Here is an 18,957-nt window from a genome sequence, read left to right as displayed (position 1 = left end):
GCCTAGGGAACAATAGACAAAGGCATGTCTACTTCATTCTCCTTGGAATTTTTGGATCTTTCATTTTTTTTAAGAATTAAAACAAACTAGTGAAAATTAATTCGAAATAGTTCTAGGTTGATGAGAAAATAAGTTTCCTTAACCATAGTACTGATTCCTTAACCATAGTGCTTATATTCAAATTATGTAATAAAATAAATTAGCCAAGGCTTCGACAAGGCCAGTGACATTGTGGTGGTAGCATGAATGAAGTGATGCAGAAGAATATAGCAATAGTGCTGATTGCCACAGAGAAACGAGGTTTCCCTCAAAAGATACCTATCACAGACATCAAAATTATCAAAACGAATAGCATTAAATCATACTATAGTGATCACTAGTCTTTAAACACACATTTTAACTATTCCTAGTCAAAGGATACTCAAGACATACATCCAAATTTCTAAAAAGAATCACACTATCTAATCATACTTATATGATAAGTATGGCTAATCACGTGGAAATTATTACAAAAACATGAGTGATAGATGGTTGATGTTATTTAGAGAAAGAGTTCACTTAATTGATCCAAATGAATCCATGAATGTCATTATAACTAACTATAAATCAGGTGAATTCATGTCATGATCGTGTAAGTGGTCCTATGACCAAAGACACTAAATATAAATTGTGGATAGATGGCTATATTTTGACTATGATTTATAAGTAACTAATCATGGGATTTATATTAGTATTTTTTCAATTATAGTAAGAAGTACACAAAGATGATTGGATGGTCAAGATGGGACCATTCGTCCTTGATAAGAGGACATTGACTCAAATAAGAATATGCATTGTTTTTCCTGGCAATTGTAGTTGAGATAGTGTATAAGAGGTTTTCCATGATAAGTACTAATTGGAATGATTGATTAGTCTTTGATGGTTAACCAGACCATTAGTCATCAGGAGTCTTGTGTAGATGAAGAATTATACATATACAGTAATCGATGATGTTAAAGGTTCTATGAGAGAATTTATTTACTAATTTAGTATCTTCTAGAGAATGAAGTGTACCTTGGCACCCTATGGGCACAAAAATTAACATGTTGATTGTGTTAATTCATCTATACGATAATATAGCTAAATAATAAGTTTGACCAATGAGATTTATTGGACCATTAAAGTTATCAACTAGACAGATATGCTGGAATAGAGGATAACACTCACAAGATCTATAGATGACGGTGGATATACTTAATTATAAGGACTTTGAAGAAAAAATCCAAAATAAATATAAATAGGGGCACACATTTTCAGGCTCATGCTAATCAGTTTTGTGCACCTACCTTTCTGGTAAACTTCTCAAAACCTCACTCCCTTTAGTGTGATTGAACGCCAAGAAGATATACAAGATATTGAAGGAGGATTGAAGAAAATGACTTGGAGATACTTCGTTGCATTCATCACACTGATATGCTGAGAGTGATACTGGTATCAATTCCACACAATGTGATAAGATCGCCTGGAGTTTGATAGATCAACTTTGAATTAATTTTTCATATTCCGCTGCATGAAATTTGATCGAATAATCAATTAAAGCCATATGATCCAACATTGACACAGCTTAGAGCTTGCCTTGGAAGCCAGGAAGAGAGTGGGCCATATGAACTTTCTAGTTGAGAAATTCTCTTGATAGAGGTAGAGTCAAGTGATCTTTACCACCTCGACCTACAAGATAGCATTCACCTATGTCGAGATCTTAAGAACATTAAATAAAACTATACCACTTACAAAGAAATATATTTGTTAACCAAGGTTCAAAGTTTCTACCTAAATTAAATACCTTATATTTCATCCAAATATTTTGACTCGACCCAATATATTCCAATTCTCATACACTATCCAGTATATTTCAGTAATCTTAATTCATTATTAAGATTACTTTTCTTTCAAATAAGCTCTCCTTTTGTCGATTCAATTAAATATTTTAACCTCAAATAAGTACCATCCTTCTAAAATTCTCAACCAATGATTTCAACTCTAACTAAATCAAACTCTATGTATATAAGAAAGCTTTCAATTAAAATCAAGTCAATATGAAAAATAATTTAATTATAATCAATGATACCCTCAATTCAGTATCAAATATGCAAATGCATCACTTCGAAGAAAGGTAAATACATAAATAAGAATCTTTAAATAAGAGTTCCCCCTACAGGTTATACTCAATATAATTATCTATTCTTATAAATTATTATAAGTCTATCAAATTACGTGTGTATAAAAATATAATTTTATTTTTTCTAGAATTATCTTTGTCTTTGAATCAATCTGTTAAAAAAATAAAAGTAACATCTACAAATATATTAATTTTACTATAAAAATATAATATTTTGTTTCAATCTTATTTAGACTCTTCAAGTAAATCCATTAAAATTACCCTGAAGTTTCTCAATTCCTATTCAATATGTTATCTTTTAAATGTTATTTATAATATACTTCGTAAAAATACAAGAGGAAAATAAATATGCATGTTTTCACTATGTAAAGCTTAACATTTTTTCCCTTACTTCTCAATGTATTTTTTATTTCTTATTTACATTTATGTGTTATTCCTTTATTCCAGCTGGATAGAATTGTAGATGTCGATAGTGGTGGAAATATATGTCGCCAAAAAATAGTAACATATTCCATATCTCATACAAAGTTCATTGGTACAATATGTTCATTATAATGCACCAAGAAATCAAAGTATCGACAATCCCATAGCAATTGCTGTGGAGACACTAAGATCATATAGTGGATGGTTCTCAGAGAAAATATTCATTGAAATGACTCCATATAAATGGTATTATACCAAATTGTCAATAAGCCTGATTTACATCACAGTTGTATAAAAGGTTTGTAGACCTGACGCCAAAGATGGCATGCGGATGGATGTTTATTCTTTGACTATGACCTATGAGATCCAATTCATGAAATTCCAAGTCATCTCAACTCATGTGCAATAAGAAGTACACAAAGATGATTGAGAGGTTAAGATGGGATTTCTGACCTCAATATTAAAGGAGACAACAAAAATAAGATGATTCGATAAAGTCCTTCACCAAAGTAAGAGAGTTATATCATAGAATATTTCCCTAATAATTTTCTAACACATAAATAGGGTTGGATAATTGATTATACTCTTAAGTCATCCTAGGAGTAGGGTTCGCCCGTCCCGATATCCGTTCGATATCCGATATCGGACAACCAATATCCGATATTCGGACTAAAGAGGGACGGTATAGGATCTCGGATATCGGATATCGGCCGATATCCGTCCCTTAGGTGGTGGACGGATATCGATATCGGATATCGGAGGGGTAGGGACGTGGCAGATCTCGGATACCGGATATCGGTTTCGATATCCGGATATCGAAAATCGATATCCGGCGAATTGTTTGTACAGTTTTTGCTATCACATACCGGAAAATTTTAAATTCCGGGAGAGTATAAGTACGGGCAGCCCACTTTTTAATTGAAACGCATTTGAGCCGCCCCGTGGCCCATTAATAACGATGTTAACATTTCAAAATGACCTTAAGGAGTGTGGTTGTAATTAATAGAAATAATAATAATATTGTATTAATTGAATCAAAAAGTAAATACAATTTTCATTTACGTGAACAAACTCACGTGTTGTAGTTAGTGTATTTGACAGTGTAGATGTAGATAACAAAACTATTTATAAACGTGTTGTACTGAACAGAAAGAGTAAAAAATATTAATAAAATTTTTTAATTGAATTAAGAAGTGAAAAAAAAAATTATTTTAAGTGAACAGAATTACGTGATGTACTTAATAAAAATATTAATAAATATTTGTTAATTGAATTAAGAAGTAAAAACAATTTTTATTTTAAGCTAACAGAATTACGGGTTGCAGTTAATAAAAATACTAAGAATTTTAATGTTATCTTGGGAAAATTCATGGCATTTGATATTTAGTTAGTGGAATTAATAAATTAATGGAGTTTTCACTTTAAGAGAAGTAAGTCACGTGTTGTAGTTAGTGTATCAAGGAGTGTGGATGTAGTTAACAGAAATATTTATTAACGTGTTGTACTGAACAGAAACAGTAAAAAATATTATTAAATTGTTTTAATTGAATTAAGAAGTAAGAACAATTTTTATTTTAAGTAAACAGAATTACGTGATGTACTTAATAAAAATATTAATAAATATTTGTTAATTGAATTAAGAAGTAAAAAAAATTTTTATTTTAAGCTAACAGAATTACGGGTTGCAGTTAATAAAAATAATAATAAATTTGTGTTAACTGAATTAAAGAGTAAATACAAATTTCATTTACGTGAACAAAGTTCCGTGTTGTAGTTAGTGTATTTGGGAGCATAGATGTAGGTAACAAAAATATTAACTAACGTGTTGTAGTTATAAGAAACAGTAACAAATAGTAATAAATAATTCTTAATTGAATTAAGAAGTGAAAACAATTTTTATTTTAAGCTAACAGAATTACGTGATGTATTTCATAAAAATAATAATAAATTTGCGTTAACTGAATTAAAGAGTAAATACAAATTTCATTTACGTGAACAAAGTCCTGTGTTGTAGTTAGTGTTTTTGGGAGCGTAGTCAGTGTATTTCGGAGCGTAGTTAGTGTATTTGGGAGCGTAGAAGTCACGTGTTGTAGTTAGTGTATTGAGGAGTGCAGATTTAGTTATTAAGAGTAACGAACATATTAAGTTAATTGAGTTTATGGTGTTTCATACATAGTTAATTGAATTAAGAACTGGAAACGATTTTCATTTCAAGCGAACATACTCACGGGTTGTAGTTAATTTTCATTTATGGCGTTTGATAGTTAGTGAATGGGATGAAGAAATTAATGGCAAGTGCATTCAACTGTATTGTCGTAGTAAATTCGGGATATTTAATTACATGACTGGCCAGCGCATTAAAACTCTACTAATACAAAAGACACCATACAGTAGTGTTCGCCGGTATCCGGTTTTTCGATATTCAGTCAATAAATTTACGGGTAGGCTATGAATGCAGCCATGTCAAAAAAACATAAGCCCAACGTCTCTGTCAAAGATTTCTGCTCACCTGATCGTCACCTGCGTTGCATAAGAGAAGTGATAAGTAGTGATAAATATGTATAAATAACATTTGGTTGAGTTATGTGACGTGTACCTCGAGAACAGCTAACCCCACCATCTTCATCGTCCTCAATATCCTCGCCTAGCTCGACGTCATTGTACCAACGTTTGTTGTCCGCACGGAGCCAACACTTCACGGTGATGAGTGTTTCAATGCTTATCAGCGAGAGACGAGAACGCTTGTACGTGACAATAGCGTTGCCAACTGAGAACATGCGCTGGCGGGGCGCCGTCGCATACACGGATAACAAGTCCTCGCGACGGCTGCAAGCAAGGGGAACGCCGCTTCGCCGTTGCCCACCAAGACAGTGGAGTGTAGACACCTCGCTCGCACAATCTCCGCAAGGAACTGGTCGAACTCATCCCAGGCCGACCGCGTTGTCAACGGTGCCGGTTCCATGTGTCGCATAGTGGTGCTAAGCCACCCAACCAACTCTACACCTCCTCGCCGCCCCCTCTGAGCGGCCATTCTCGGAACACGGCTCGACCTATCACCGGGCAACAACGACTGTACGTACGCGATAGTCGCCTCTCGAACCCCCGGGCGGAGCATTGACCCTTTGTGGATTGGGTCCATCAACGCTGCGGCAGTGATCGCCTCATTCGCCCACAATATCTCCACGTACTGTTTAAGTTTGGAAAGCATCGCTCTACACGCCTGTGCCATATTCGACCGATCTCCTTCGTGCAAACGTCGAACAGATGTGAAGAATGTGCCATCTTCAATTTGCTCTACCACTTCCTCCATGTGAACCCTCAGGCCGTCAATGAGATGTAGGACATCGCAGATCGCTAGCGTCACGGACTTGCAGACATGGTCTGTGGATACGGCAAAACGGCCAAGGATGCGACAGAACTGTCCGACCAATTCCCACTCGTCCTTCGACAGCTTCGAGGACGTCGCCTTCCGGCCAAAAGCCGTCGAGACTTTGTCCAGCACATCACGCTTCTCTATGGCGGCCGTCAGCATATCGTACGTGCTATTCCATCGGGTGGGGCAGTCTAGGACAACCATGTTGGTGTCCTCAACTTCGGGGTCGTCTTCACATGCTTGGGTGTACAGTTCTCGTCGTTGCGTAGAGCTTCGAATACTCCGCACTAAGTTGCGTACCTTCGCAACTGCGTCACCCAGACATAATGGCTTGCGCGGCCCGTCAACCTCATCAGATACTGAGTAGACATCTACGAGTTCATTGTCCTGGTCGCTTTCATACTGCTCTGCGGTCATCATCACATCGCCTTCTTCAGGTTCCACGCTCTGGGCCGAAGGAATGTTGAAGCTTTTCAACGCCGCTTGCACGATAATGTTTAAAATATGTGCGACACAAGGGACGTGCCTCCTGGCAGTAAACGTCGGGTTCACGCTCCTGACCTTCCACGCCAACAAAGCCAACATCTTCTTGTTCGCCGTCGCATTGTCCGTAGTAACAGCATAGACCTGCATAATTACGTTAGGCAAGAAAACTAGCAAGCTCTACTAATAGAATGATCAACACGCTGAGTTCTGGCCTTCGTCCACAAACAGAACTCATCTAGTGCTTGGAGAACAATGGACGCCATGTTCCCCCCGTCGTGCTTGCCGACGATTTCACGGATGGCAAGAACCCGCTCTCTGTACGTCCACGTGTCGTCCACCCAGTGGACGGTGATGCCTAGCAACCCGGTCCCGTTGTCCGCAGTCCACGCGTCTACAGTCAGTGATACTCGGGCCACGGTCTCCCAAAGCTTCCTCACACCAATCTTCATTTGGCCGTGCATTTGGATGGTCCACCTCTTTATGACCTTCGCACTTGGAGGATCCAGGTCTATAAGCGTAGCATACCGCCACATATCCTTGAATGTGACGTTGTCAACGATGCTCCATGGAGAATCTGTTAGGCATACGAACCGCGCAATGCAGTTCTTCGTCTCGTCTGGGGTGTGCCCCCTGATCGGCCCCCGTCGGCTTGGCTCTCCCTGTTGCCTGCTCTGTATTCTGTCGATGATGCGTGTCTGACCACGTTCTTCAGGGACTTCGCCCTTCAGTTCAGCATGACGATCTGGATGGCATGATTTGAAGTGGCGCCAAAACACATTTGTGCTTCTGTCCGCCTGCCTCTTAATGGGTCTCCTCTTACTGTGCGGGTTCAACTCCCGGCACAGTAAGCATATATAGTACCCATCTTCCGTCAGCTCAAAGTAGTCAATGATGAGGGAACGATTCATACGAGGCTGACTCTGTACGACACGGGAAGTTCCCTCCTCTGTACGTTCGGGACGTACGACTCCTGACCCAGCTCTTTCTTGGGCTGGGTCACTGCCTCCAGTTGGATTCATCTTTCTGCACAATTTCAAGTTAACCTACATGTTTTGGACCAATTAAATTCAAATCTAGATACATTAATAATCAATCGAAACAGTGGAAGTACAGAAAACTTGGCATAATCAAAATCACGACCTCCATCTTCATCATCGTAATTAAAATATTCCCCACAATTTCGACGTTTGTTTTCAGAATCGTGAAGTGATAAAATATGCACGAAAAGTAGATCTAAGTTAACCATAAAAATCACATTGCCTAGACTGACACCTAAACACCAAATCAACAATAAAATCCAAAGTGTAATAAAGGATTTTAGGTGAAGAAATACCGTTGAAGAGCTCTTCTTCAGTTGTAATAATGCCCATATGTGGGTCTTCTACTCTGCCGGTCCTCAATCAGACAAGCTCGTCTTCAATTAAGAGAGGGAGAAGAAAAAATGGAGTTATGAAATTGAGAGAGGGAGAAGAGAAATAGAGATATGAAACTGAGAGAGAGAGAGAAGATAAATAGAGTTATGAAATTAAGAGATGGAGAAGTAAAATGGTGATATGAAATTGAGAGAGGGAGAAGTAAACTAGAGAAATGAATTTGAGAGAGGGAGAAGTAAACTAGAGATATGAATTTGAGAGAGGGAGAAGAGAAATAGAGATATGAAATTGAGAGAGGGAGAGCAGTAATAGAGTTATGAAATTAAGAGATGGGGGAAAAAATAGTGATATGATATTGAAAGAGGAAGCAGTAAAATAGAGATATGAAATTGAGAGAGGGAGAGGAGAAATGGAGTTATCAAAATGAGGGAGGGAGAACAAAAATGGAGTTATGAAATTAGTAGATGGAGAAGTTAAAAGGAGATATGAATTTGATAGAGGGAGAAGAGAAATAGAGATATGAAATTGAGAGAGGGAGAAGTAAAATAGAGATATGAAACTGAGAGAGAGAGAAGAGAAATAGAGTTATGAAATTAAGAGATGGAGAAGTAAAATTGTGATATGAAATTGAGAGAGGGAGAAGTAAACTAGAGATATGAATTTGAGAGAGGGAGAAGAGAAAGAGAGATATGAAATTGAGAGAGGGAGAGGAGTAATAGAGTTATGAAATTAAGAGATGGGGGAAAAAATAGTGAGATGAAATTGAAAGAGGGAGAAGTAAAATAGAGATATGAAATTGAGAGAGGGAGAAGAGAAATGGAGTTATGAAATTGAGAGAGGGAGAAGGAAAATGTAGTTATGAAATTAATAGATGGAGAAGTTAAAAGGAGATGAATTTGAGAGAGGGAGAAGAGAAATAGAGATATGAAATTGAGAGAGGGAGAGCAGTAATAGAGTTATGAAATTAAGAGATGGGGAAAAAATAGTGATATGATATTGAAAGCGGAAGATGTAAAATAGAGATATGAAATTGAGAGAGGGAGAAGAGAAATGGAGTTATGAAATTAATCGATGGAGAAGTAAAATGGAGATATGAATTTGAGAGATGGAGAAGTTAAATGGAGATATGAATTTGAGAGAGGGAGAAGTAAAATAGGGATATGAAATTGAGAGAGGGAGAGGAGTAATAGAGTTATGAAATTAAGAGAGGGGGGAAAAAATAGTGAGATGATATTGAAAAAGGGAGAAGAGAAATAGAGATATGAAATTGAGAGAGGGAGAAGAGAAATGGAGTTATAAAATTGATTGAGGGAGAAGGAAAATGTAGTTATGAAATTAATAGATGGAGAAGTGAAATGGAGATATGAATTTGAGAGAGGGAGAAGAGAAATAGAGATATGAAATTGAGAGAGGGAGAAGTAAAATAGAGATATGAAACTGAGAGAGAGAGAGAGAAGAGAAATAGAGTTATGAAATTAAGAGATGGAGAAGTAAAATGGTGATATGAAATTGAGAGAGGGAGAAGTAAACTAGAGATATGAATTTGAGAGAGGGAGAAGAGAAATAGAGATATGAAATTGAGAGAGGGAGAGGAGTAATAGAGTTATGAAATTAAGAGGGGGAAAAAAATAGTGATATGATATTGAAAGAGGAAGATGTAAAATATAGATATAAATTGAGAGAGGGAGAAGAGAAATGGAGTTATGAAATTAATAGATGGAGAAGTAAAATGGAGATATGAATTGGAGAGATGGAGAAGTAAAATGGAGATATGAAATTGAGAGAGGGAGAAGTAAAATAGGGATATGAAATTGAGAGAGGGAGAAGTAAAATAGAGATAGGAAATTGAGAGAGATATGAAATTGAGAGAGGGAGAAAACAAATAGAGATATGAAATTGAGAGAGGGAGAAGAAAAATAGATCTACGAAATTGAGAAAGGGAGAAGTAAAATAGAGATATGAAAGTGAGGGAGGGAGAAGAAAAATGGAGTTATGAAATTGATGGAGGGAGAAGTAAAATAGGGATATGAAATTGAGAGAGGGAGAAGAAAAATAGAGATAGGAAATTGACAGAGATATGAAATTGAGAGAGGGAGAACAAAAATAGAGATATGAAATTGAGAGAGGGAGAAGAAAAATAGAGCTACGAAATTGAGAAAGGGAGAAGTAAAATAGAGATATGAAACTGAGAGAGGGAGAGGACGAAGAGAGACAGAAAATTGAGAGAGGACGAAGATAACGGGAGAGAAAAGATAGAGAAAAAGAGGAAGCTGAGAGGAAAGATAGAGAGAGAGCTGAAAATCGACTTACCCCTGTTGCCTTCTGCCGCCGTTGCTCGCCGTTGCCCGCCGGTGCTCGCCGATGCCCGCTCCCACCGTTGCCAGAAAACAAGGTTCAAAACTTTAAAAATTCGAAATACGTAACTTATATGAAATTTCATAAAAGAACTAACTTATATGAAATGTTTATGAAATTCGATGCGGATATCGAAAACCGATATCCGCATCCGATATCCGATACCGTCATCTGTCCCCCTGAGACGGGAGATGGATCACGGTATCGGTCGGATATCGGTATCGGATATCGGCACTGTAGCAACCGATATCCGATACCGATATCCGGTATCTGGATATCGGAAAAAACCGGTACCGGAAGTTTCCGGTACCGGCATCCGTCCAGCATCCGTCCCGATACCGGTATCCGGCACCGGCATCCGTCCAGCATCCGTCCCGATACCGGTATCCGGTACCGGCATCTGGACGGGCGAACACTACCTAGGAGTGTCAACCTGATGAAAGATTATAAGTACACGATAATGGATGGCAGTAAAGTTCCATAAGAGAATTAATATAATCCTTTGTATCTTCTAGATGAAGGGTTGTATCTTATCAAACCGAGGGATAGAAACTCAAATTTATGAAGTTAAATGGATTCGTGATTAAGTAGTCCACATGTTTATATAGATAATTAATTAGGTTGGTTAAAAATGTTACTAGGCCAATTGGAGTCATTAACTACACTAATACATGGTCCTAGACGATCACACACAAATGGTATTGTGACGTAAGAAGATATACTTAATTTTTAAGGGTATTATGAAAATTTCAAGTTAAGTATACGTAGGAAAAGGCCATGAAAAAAATTACCAAGGATATAATTCTTCGTGTGCGCTTCCTTCTTCTCCATTATTTCCTTCACTCCCCTTTGCTCCCAATGCAATCTGAATGACCTAACAAAAAATGTGAATTGATAATGGGGATGATCGAGATGAAGAATATTTGTTGTGGTGGGAATCACATAGATACATATACATATACAAGTAATATATTAATATCATGTATTTATTACATTTATTTGTGCTAAAAAGATAATATAAGTGTGCTTTCAAGCTTAAAATGATTACATCTATTTTTAGGATGTCATTATTATTTTTTAGGATTTTTTGGAGATCATATTCATGAAGAAAATAATTTTTTAATCTATAATATATTTCTTAGAATGTTCTGACATTAGGTTAATGGAGATATTATTTTTAAAAGTCAAAATAAATATTAATATTTTTCATGAATTATAATTTAGTTTGGAAATTTTAATACATTTATGACTTTTCAAGACTTCCTAAAATTTTTAAGCCTCTCTAAAAATACGGAGAGAGAAAATCGAAGGGCTGAGAATGATTCAACTTCAAATTGCGGTATTCAATGATCCAAAAAGATTTTTGGGATTAAATTTTGAGCATAGTTTTGTCTTTCCCTCCTCCTTTCATTCACATGTTGCCTATATATAGATCGTTGAGTAATGTAAAAATCATCATAGAATTGCTTCTACTAAGTAGGCCAAGTTAAATAAAGTGATTACAAGATCCATCAAGTTTTCGTAGTGTTTATCATCCCTTGAAGTTGGAAAGTGAAAGATAAAGGGAGGGGCTTACCTGCTATCACAATTTGCCTTAATCCTAATGAAATATGAGGATCTATGCTGAGTCGTCTTGCACTCGCTTCATTATCTTCTTCTCAACATCATAAACATCTATCCATAACATCCATCCACGTTCATCAACACCCATCCACATCCTTTTCATCCATAACATCCATCAATATCTAATTTATCCACCATCATCATTCACCACACCCACATTCAATTCATTTATATCAATGTATAATTATTTCATCTTTCTATCTTTAAACATGATCCTTATCTTCTGACAATTTTCTGGAATAATAAAATATATATTCTCATACAGTCATCATAACATAAAAACACATTAACATCCAAATATTTTTTCCTTATGGAAATGATTTTTTCGCGACACTAACTTGTTAAATTCTTCTATGAGTGAAGTTTATAAATTATTACTCATCAACTCAAATATTAATGAAAAATTATTATGCCAAATTTTTGTTCGTATGCTGCTCACTTGAGAATATGTACGCTTCTCACTCAATAAACTGAGAAATCATGGATTTGATATGTACCAAGGTGATTAAACCCATTATGATTCTACTTTAATTCATATGTTGCATGAATTGTCTTAGTTTCAAGTATCATATGGGGTGAGGAACAGACATGAAAATCAAAGGGTTGAAGTACTATCGTCTTAGGGGAATGCCGAGTGAGCCACCCATCATCCACCCGCCAATGAGTGAATCATGTCTAGAGTTTTTAATCTCCACTAAGCGAATCCCTATTGGGCTAAAAATGGTCATGTTTTCAATTCTTAAGCACACAATCACCTTTCCTTGAGCCACCTTGAAACCCCTTTTGAAACCTATATGTGTATCCTCTTCACCCATTTTACCTAGCTTACCCCTTACCATTAACCCAATTTCACTCATTCTTATAGGTTCCCATCTATTCCCCGCTAGTCCTAGATGCTTATGATATGCTTACTGATAAGCCAAAATAAGGGTGAATTATGCAATTTTATAATCCCTTATCGTTGTATATTTAGCTTATACAATAAAATTTCTAAAACCCTAACTTAAGATGTATAGTGATAAGTATGGATATTGTCCAAGGGAAGTTAGTAAGGAATTCAAGTAGTGATCTACTTTAATAATTTTGACCCTAATTAGACTTAATTTAATCTTCAATGAAGATAAAATCACTCTAATTAGATGAAGAGTTTAGAAAAGGGGGGTAGAAGAGATGAGAAAAATAGAAGAATGAGCTCTAGATTTACTTCTTTGATCCAATAAAAAGGATCAACGGGGTCAATTAGAGGGGATAGAAGAAAATATGATTTGGTTTTGTTGAATACTCTATATGTTCCTATTTTTCTTTTTCTCTCTCAATATATTTCTTCTCTTTTTTCTCTCTCTTCTGTTGTTCCCTCTATATGTACCTTCCTGAAGAGAACCCTAAAGGAAGGCGTTTTGTTTTCTTCTACACTTTCTCTCTCTTTGTATCTTTCTCTCTCCTTGGATCTTTCTCTCTCCTCAGAGCTTTCTCTCTCCTCAGAGCTTTCTCTCTCCTCAGATCTTTCTCTCTCCTCAGAGCTTCCTCTCCTCTGAGGATTCTTCATGGTACCAGAGCCTTCTCCTCGGAGCCATCTAGCCATCTAGCTCGATCTACGCTCGATCTATTGCCATCCAGCTCGACCTTCAAGCTCTACCTGTCTGGTGTTCAAACTTGACCTAACGCTAACAAGGAACCTTCGACATTCAAGCTCGACCTGCTCAGTGTGTTCTCATCGCCTACCACCTGTTCGACATTTGTCCTGAGTCAACATTCCTGCAGATTCAAGCTCAATCGGCCGAAGTTCTCGGCCTTCATTCCTTGGCCTTCATTATTCGACGTGTTCTCATCGCCTACCACCTGTTTGACATTTTTCCTGAGTCGACATTCCTGAAAATTCAAGCTCAACCGGCCGACATTACTCGGCATTCATTTCTTGGCCTTCATTGCTCGGCGTGTTCTCATTGCCTACCACCTGTTTGACGTTTGTCCTGAGCTGTACTTCGGTCAACCTTCCTGCAGATTCAAGCTCAACCGGCCGACGTTTCTTGGCCTTCAGTCCTTGGCCTTCCATTTGGCGTTCCTCGATCTTCATTTGCCATCAGCATCACTTGGCGTTATCAGTGCCATCTTGATTTCTCCAAGTCAGAGTATCTCCTCGCTCCTATAACCTTGCCGAATCTCCGTCGACAACATGGCGTCTAATGATTCTACTACCTTTGCTGCCTCTTTGCCACCGGGGCTGTCTCCTCATTCATCCGAATTGAGTTCTTGGCACTATTCGTTGCCCTGTATACCTTCTGAATTTCGATTCACTGGGTTGAATCTTCTTCAATGGCTTTAGTATGTTCAAATTACTTTGAAAGAGAAACGTATGAAGCATCTTTTGGAAGAGTCGCCGCTTGCCACTGCCTCGCACTATGATCATTGGCTTGATGTTGAGGGTGTGGTTCATAGGTGGCTTCTCGACAGTATCAGTCCATCATGTGCTGTAGAATTTTTCTCTAGACTCAGCCAAGGAGATATGGGATGCTGCTCAAGAATCTCACTGTAAGCAAAACAACTTGGCCATTATTTATGGACTCGTGACTCGCTCCACTAATTTAGTCTAGGGCCCCAGATCTGTTCGAGCTTATAGCCTGGAATTGACATCTCCATGGGTTGAGTTGGACCACTACATGCCTCCTGACCCCAACTCGGTTGATCGTGGGTGTGTTCTCCAACTCTGGGTCTTCAAATTTCCCACGAGGCTGAACCCCGAGTACGAGTCTCTACGTAGCGAGCTTATTCATCGGGAAAAGGTTCCTACCTTGAGGGAGGCCCTTCTTGTCCTTCAGATGGAGGAGACACGCCTGGGCATATTTCACTCCGAACCTATCTCAGCAATGGCTCTGCAGCCGTTGGGGAACTCACGACCTACACCTACTCGGTGTGGGCAGCCTCATACATCCTCTTCCCCAATGCTGCAACCTCACGTGATTCCCGCAGCCCCATGGAGATTCTTCTCTTTTTTGCAATTATTGCAAGAAAAGAGGTCATACTAAGGAACGTGCTACAAGTTACTAAAAAAGAATGCTCACCAAAGTCACTTGGTGACCACTTCGGTGCCTCCGATCAATACCCCTGCCTTCAGGGGACCATCGACGGCTTTTTCTACATCGCTTGTTGGGGCACCCTAACCGATTACCGCCGACACATCTTCTATGTGAGATCAACTCAGGTGCGATGAAGAAATTGACCAACTCCGGCAACTCCTTCAGTCTAAATTGGTTGACTCTACTTCATTGGTTCATCAAGGTACACATTTTTCCTCTTCCTCTTCTCATATGCAATGGATCATTGACTCAGGTGTCACCGCTCACATGACTCCCTCCTCAAAGTGTTTTCTCACCTACACCCCCTCTCCTAGCTCTCATAAAGTCCATACTACATCTGGTCAACTCCTACTTGTGGCCGGTTTTGGGAGTGTCCAACTCTCTTCCCATCTTACCCTCAAACATGTTCTCCATGTCCCCTGCCTTACCCTTAGCCTTGTTTCCCTTTGTCACCTTGTTCAAGATCTTGGCCAAGACTTATTTTTCAACCCTAATGCTTGCTTCTATTGTGATAAGGTGTCGGGGCAGACGACTACACTTGCTGAGGAACGCGGTGGTCTCTACATCCTTCACCACTCTTCACCTATTTCTCCTTCTGTCCCTGCTGTTGGTGCGGCTCTCTCCATTGTGGCCTAGGACCCTCTTTGGCTTCTTCATTGTCGCTTGGGACATCCTTCCTTCTCTATTTTGAAACTAATGTTCTCTCATTTGTTTCATGGACGTCCTGTGGACAGGTTTGTTTGTAAACCATGTCGGTTAGCTAAACATACTCGGGCAACGTATCCTCCTTCTGACCCCTCTTCGCATTTATCTTCTCCTTTCTCCCTCATTCACAGTGATATCTAGAGGCAAGCCCCCATCTCTAGTACTTCTAGCGCCCGCTGGTTAGTGATATTTGTGGATGATTCCACCCGCTTTACATGGGGTTATCTCCTAAAAAATAAATCAGATCTTTCTGCAACTATCATCTCGTTCCATGCCCTCATCCATAATCAATTTGGTACGTCTCTCAAACGCTTCCGCTCCGATAATGCCCGTGATTATGTTAACTCCACCATTTCCACATTCTTCACCTCTCATGGTATCGTCCATGAAACGTCATGTCCTTACACGCCTCAACATAATGGTCTTGCGGAATACAAATTTCGCCACATCTTTGATACCACTCGCTCTCTCCTTCTTCACATGAATATACCCAAATATTTCTGGGGTGAAGCTTCTCTAACTGTTATCCACCTCATTAATCGCCTTCCCTCTTGCGTTCTTTCTCATCTTTCCCCTCTCGATGCCCTACATCGGGTCTATCCCAGAGTTTCCTTGAACACTAATCTTATTCCACGTATCTTTGGGTGCACCTACTGCATCGCTAATCGTCATATTTCTCAGGATAAACTTGATGCTAAGGCGCTCCGTTATGTCTTTGTGGGTTACTCTTCTCATAAAAAAGGATATAATGCTATCACTCTTCTACTCATCACCTCCTCATGAGAAAATATGTTACCTTTGACGAGTCTACTCCATTCTACCTTCCTAGCTCGTCATCCTCTCCTTCCCCTTCCTCTTCATGCGATGAGTCCCTTGATTTGCTTATTCCACTTACACCTTCCTCCTTGTCTCCTCTCCCTGCTACTCCTCCATTGCCTCTCCCCACCTCTACTCCTCTACAAAAATTTGATGGGACCATTTACCATCATCGTCGACGTCGTCCCTTGACTGCCCCTGCCCCGACACCTGCACCACCCTCTCCTCCCTCCTGCAATGCCTTTTCACCGGCCCCTCCAACCTCTCCACCTCCGGCTGCCCTAAAGCCTTCCCCTACCTGTGACGAACTTCCCATTGCTCTCCGGAAAGCCCCTCAATCTTGTACCTCCACTTCCCATTACCCTTTGGCCAATTATGTTTCCTTCCATCGCCTCTCCACGTCTGATCAAGCCCTTCTCACCCGTCTTGATTCGATTGTCATTCCGAAGACGGTGGCTGTCGCCTTGGCTTCACCTGAGTGGTGTCATGCCATGGAAGAGGAATTGGCTTCCTTGGAAAAAAATTGAACTTGGGATCTTGTTCTTTTGCCTTTGGGCAAGCACTTGGTTGGCTGTCGATGGGTCTATACCATCAAGTACCAGTCTGACGGCTCTCTCAAACAGTATAAGGCTTGTCTTGTGGCTAAAGGCTACACACAACAGTTTGGTATTGATTATCTAGAGACATTTGCCCCCGTTGCTAAGATGAACACTGTTTGTCTTCTTATTGCCCTCGCGGCTCATCATGATTGGTCTCTTCAGTAGTTTGACGTCAAGAAAGCCTTTCTTCATGGTGATCTCCATGAAGAGGTTTATATGGCCTTGCCTCTCAGCTATGCGGCTCCTTCTTCTGCACCCCCCTTGGTATGTCGTCTCAAGAAAGCTCTCTATGGCTTAAAGCCGTCTCCTCAGGCTTGGTTTAGTCGTTTTACGCACTCAATGAAACTCTTTGGATATTCTCAGTGCAATGGTGATCATACCCTCTTCTATCATCATTCCTCTTCTAGGGGAGTCACATTGCTTCTTGTGTATGTGGATGACATTATCATTGCGGAGAATGACTCACATGCGGCGGCTGAGTTGGCAGCTCATTGCTAGTGAATTTGATATCAAACATCTTGGCCTCCTCCGCTACTTTCCTGGCATCGAGGTGGCATACTCTGCAACTGGAATCATCCTTTGCCAGAGGAAATATATTACGGACCTTCTTCAAGAGCTTGGAAAGGCGGACTCCCAACCCCTTACCACTCCTATTGAAGTGAATCACCGGCTATCTTTGGTGGAGCATGATGAGGTTGTTGACGAAGGACAATATCAAAGATTGGTTGGTAAGCTGATATATCTAACTCACACTCGCCCTGACATCACTTATGTCGTGGGCGTGTTAAGTCAATTTATGCATTCTCCCAAAGCTAGTCATATGCATGCTCCCAACTGCGTACTTCACTATCTTAAGGGTACTATTGGTCTTGGTCTCCAATTCAAGCGTAATGGTGGTCTCCAATTGGAAGTCTATATTGATGCCGATTATGCTGGTCCTCATGTTGATCGTCGCTCAATGACGGGTTACTGTACCTTTCTTGGTGGCAATATTATTACATGGCGTAGTAAGAAACAATCTGTTGTCTCTCGCTCTAGCGCTGAAGCAGAGTTTCGTGCCCTGGCACAAGGTCTCCGCAAGGCGTTATGGCTCACTAATCTTCTTGCAGAACTGAAGCTATCGCGTCATCAACCTACTCATTTTTTTGTGATAAGAAATCAGCTATCAGCATCGCCCATGATCTAGTGCAACATGACCGCACTAAACATGTTGAAGTTGATCGTCATTTCATAAAAGAGAAGCTGGAGTCGGGACATTTTTGTATTTCCTACACCCCGTTTGCCCATCAACGTGCTGATATTTTCACCAAAGGACTGTCTACCCCACGTTTTCAAGAATTGTGCGGCAAACTGGGAATGGATAACATCCACTCACCAGTTTGAGGGGGAGTGTTGAATACTCTATATGTTTCTATTTTTCTTTTTCTCTCTCAATATCTTTATTCCCCTTTTTCTCTCTCTTCTGTTGTTCCCTCTATATGTACCTTCTTGTTTTGTTTTCTTCTACACTTTCTCTCTCATCGGAGCTTTCTCTCTCCTCAGATCTTTCTCTCCTCGGAGCTTTCTCTCTCCTCAGAGCTTCTTTCTCTCTCCTTAGAGCTTCATCTCCCCTTAGGATTCTTCAAGTTTTAGTTTGTATTGGGGTATTTTTTGTCAAAATTAAATAACTATTAGGTCATAAGGGCAATCTAATATCTCCTAGAAATTAAAAAAAATTAAAAAAAATTAACGTGCAAATTGAATAGGTAGGTAAATTTCACAATCTCTCCTCTCAATCTCCGTAAGGGCTTGTACATTGTGCTCAAGCTTAGCGATTTAGAAATTTAGACCAAGATTGAGAAGAACGATGAAGAAATGCACTAAAAATCATAATTTTCCTTATAAATATATCCTTTTACTACTTAAAAATTCATTTCTTCGTAGAATAAATTCCAAAAAATTCCCATAAAACTTCAGTAATTCGTCCCCACAT

General features: G+C 39.3%; 1 pseudogene; it reads left to right on the top strand.

Moving 5' to 3' along the window:
* Nucleotides 1-17,442: 17,442 nt before the first annotated feature.
* Nucleotides 17,443-18,171, top strand: LOC144712512 (secreted RxLR effector protein 161 pseudogene; annotated as a pseudogene).
* Nucleotides 18,172-18,957: the final 786 nt, after the last annotated feature.

Source organism: Wolffia australiana, chromosome 14 (genome assembly GCF_029677425.1).
Source record: "Wolffia australiana isolate 7733 chromosome 14, ASM2967742v1".
NCBI lineage: Eukaryota > Viridiplantae > Streptophyta > Magnoliopsida > Alismatales > Araceae > Wolffia > Wolffia australiana.
The sequence above is the reverse complement of the archived record's forward strand: the minus strand, read 5'-3'. Positions and strand labels throughout refer to the sequence as shown.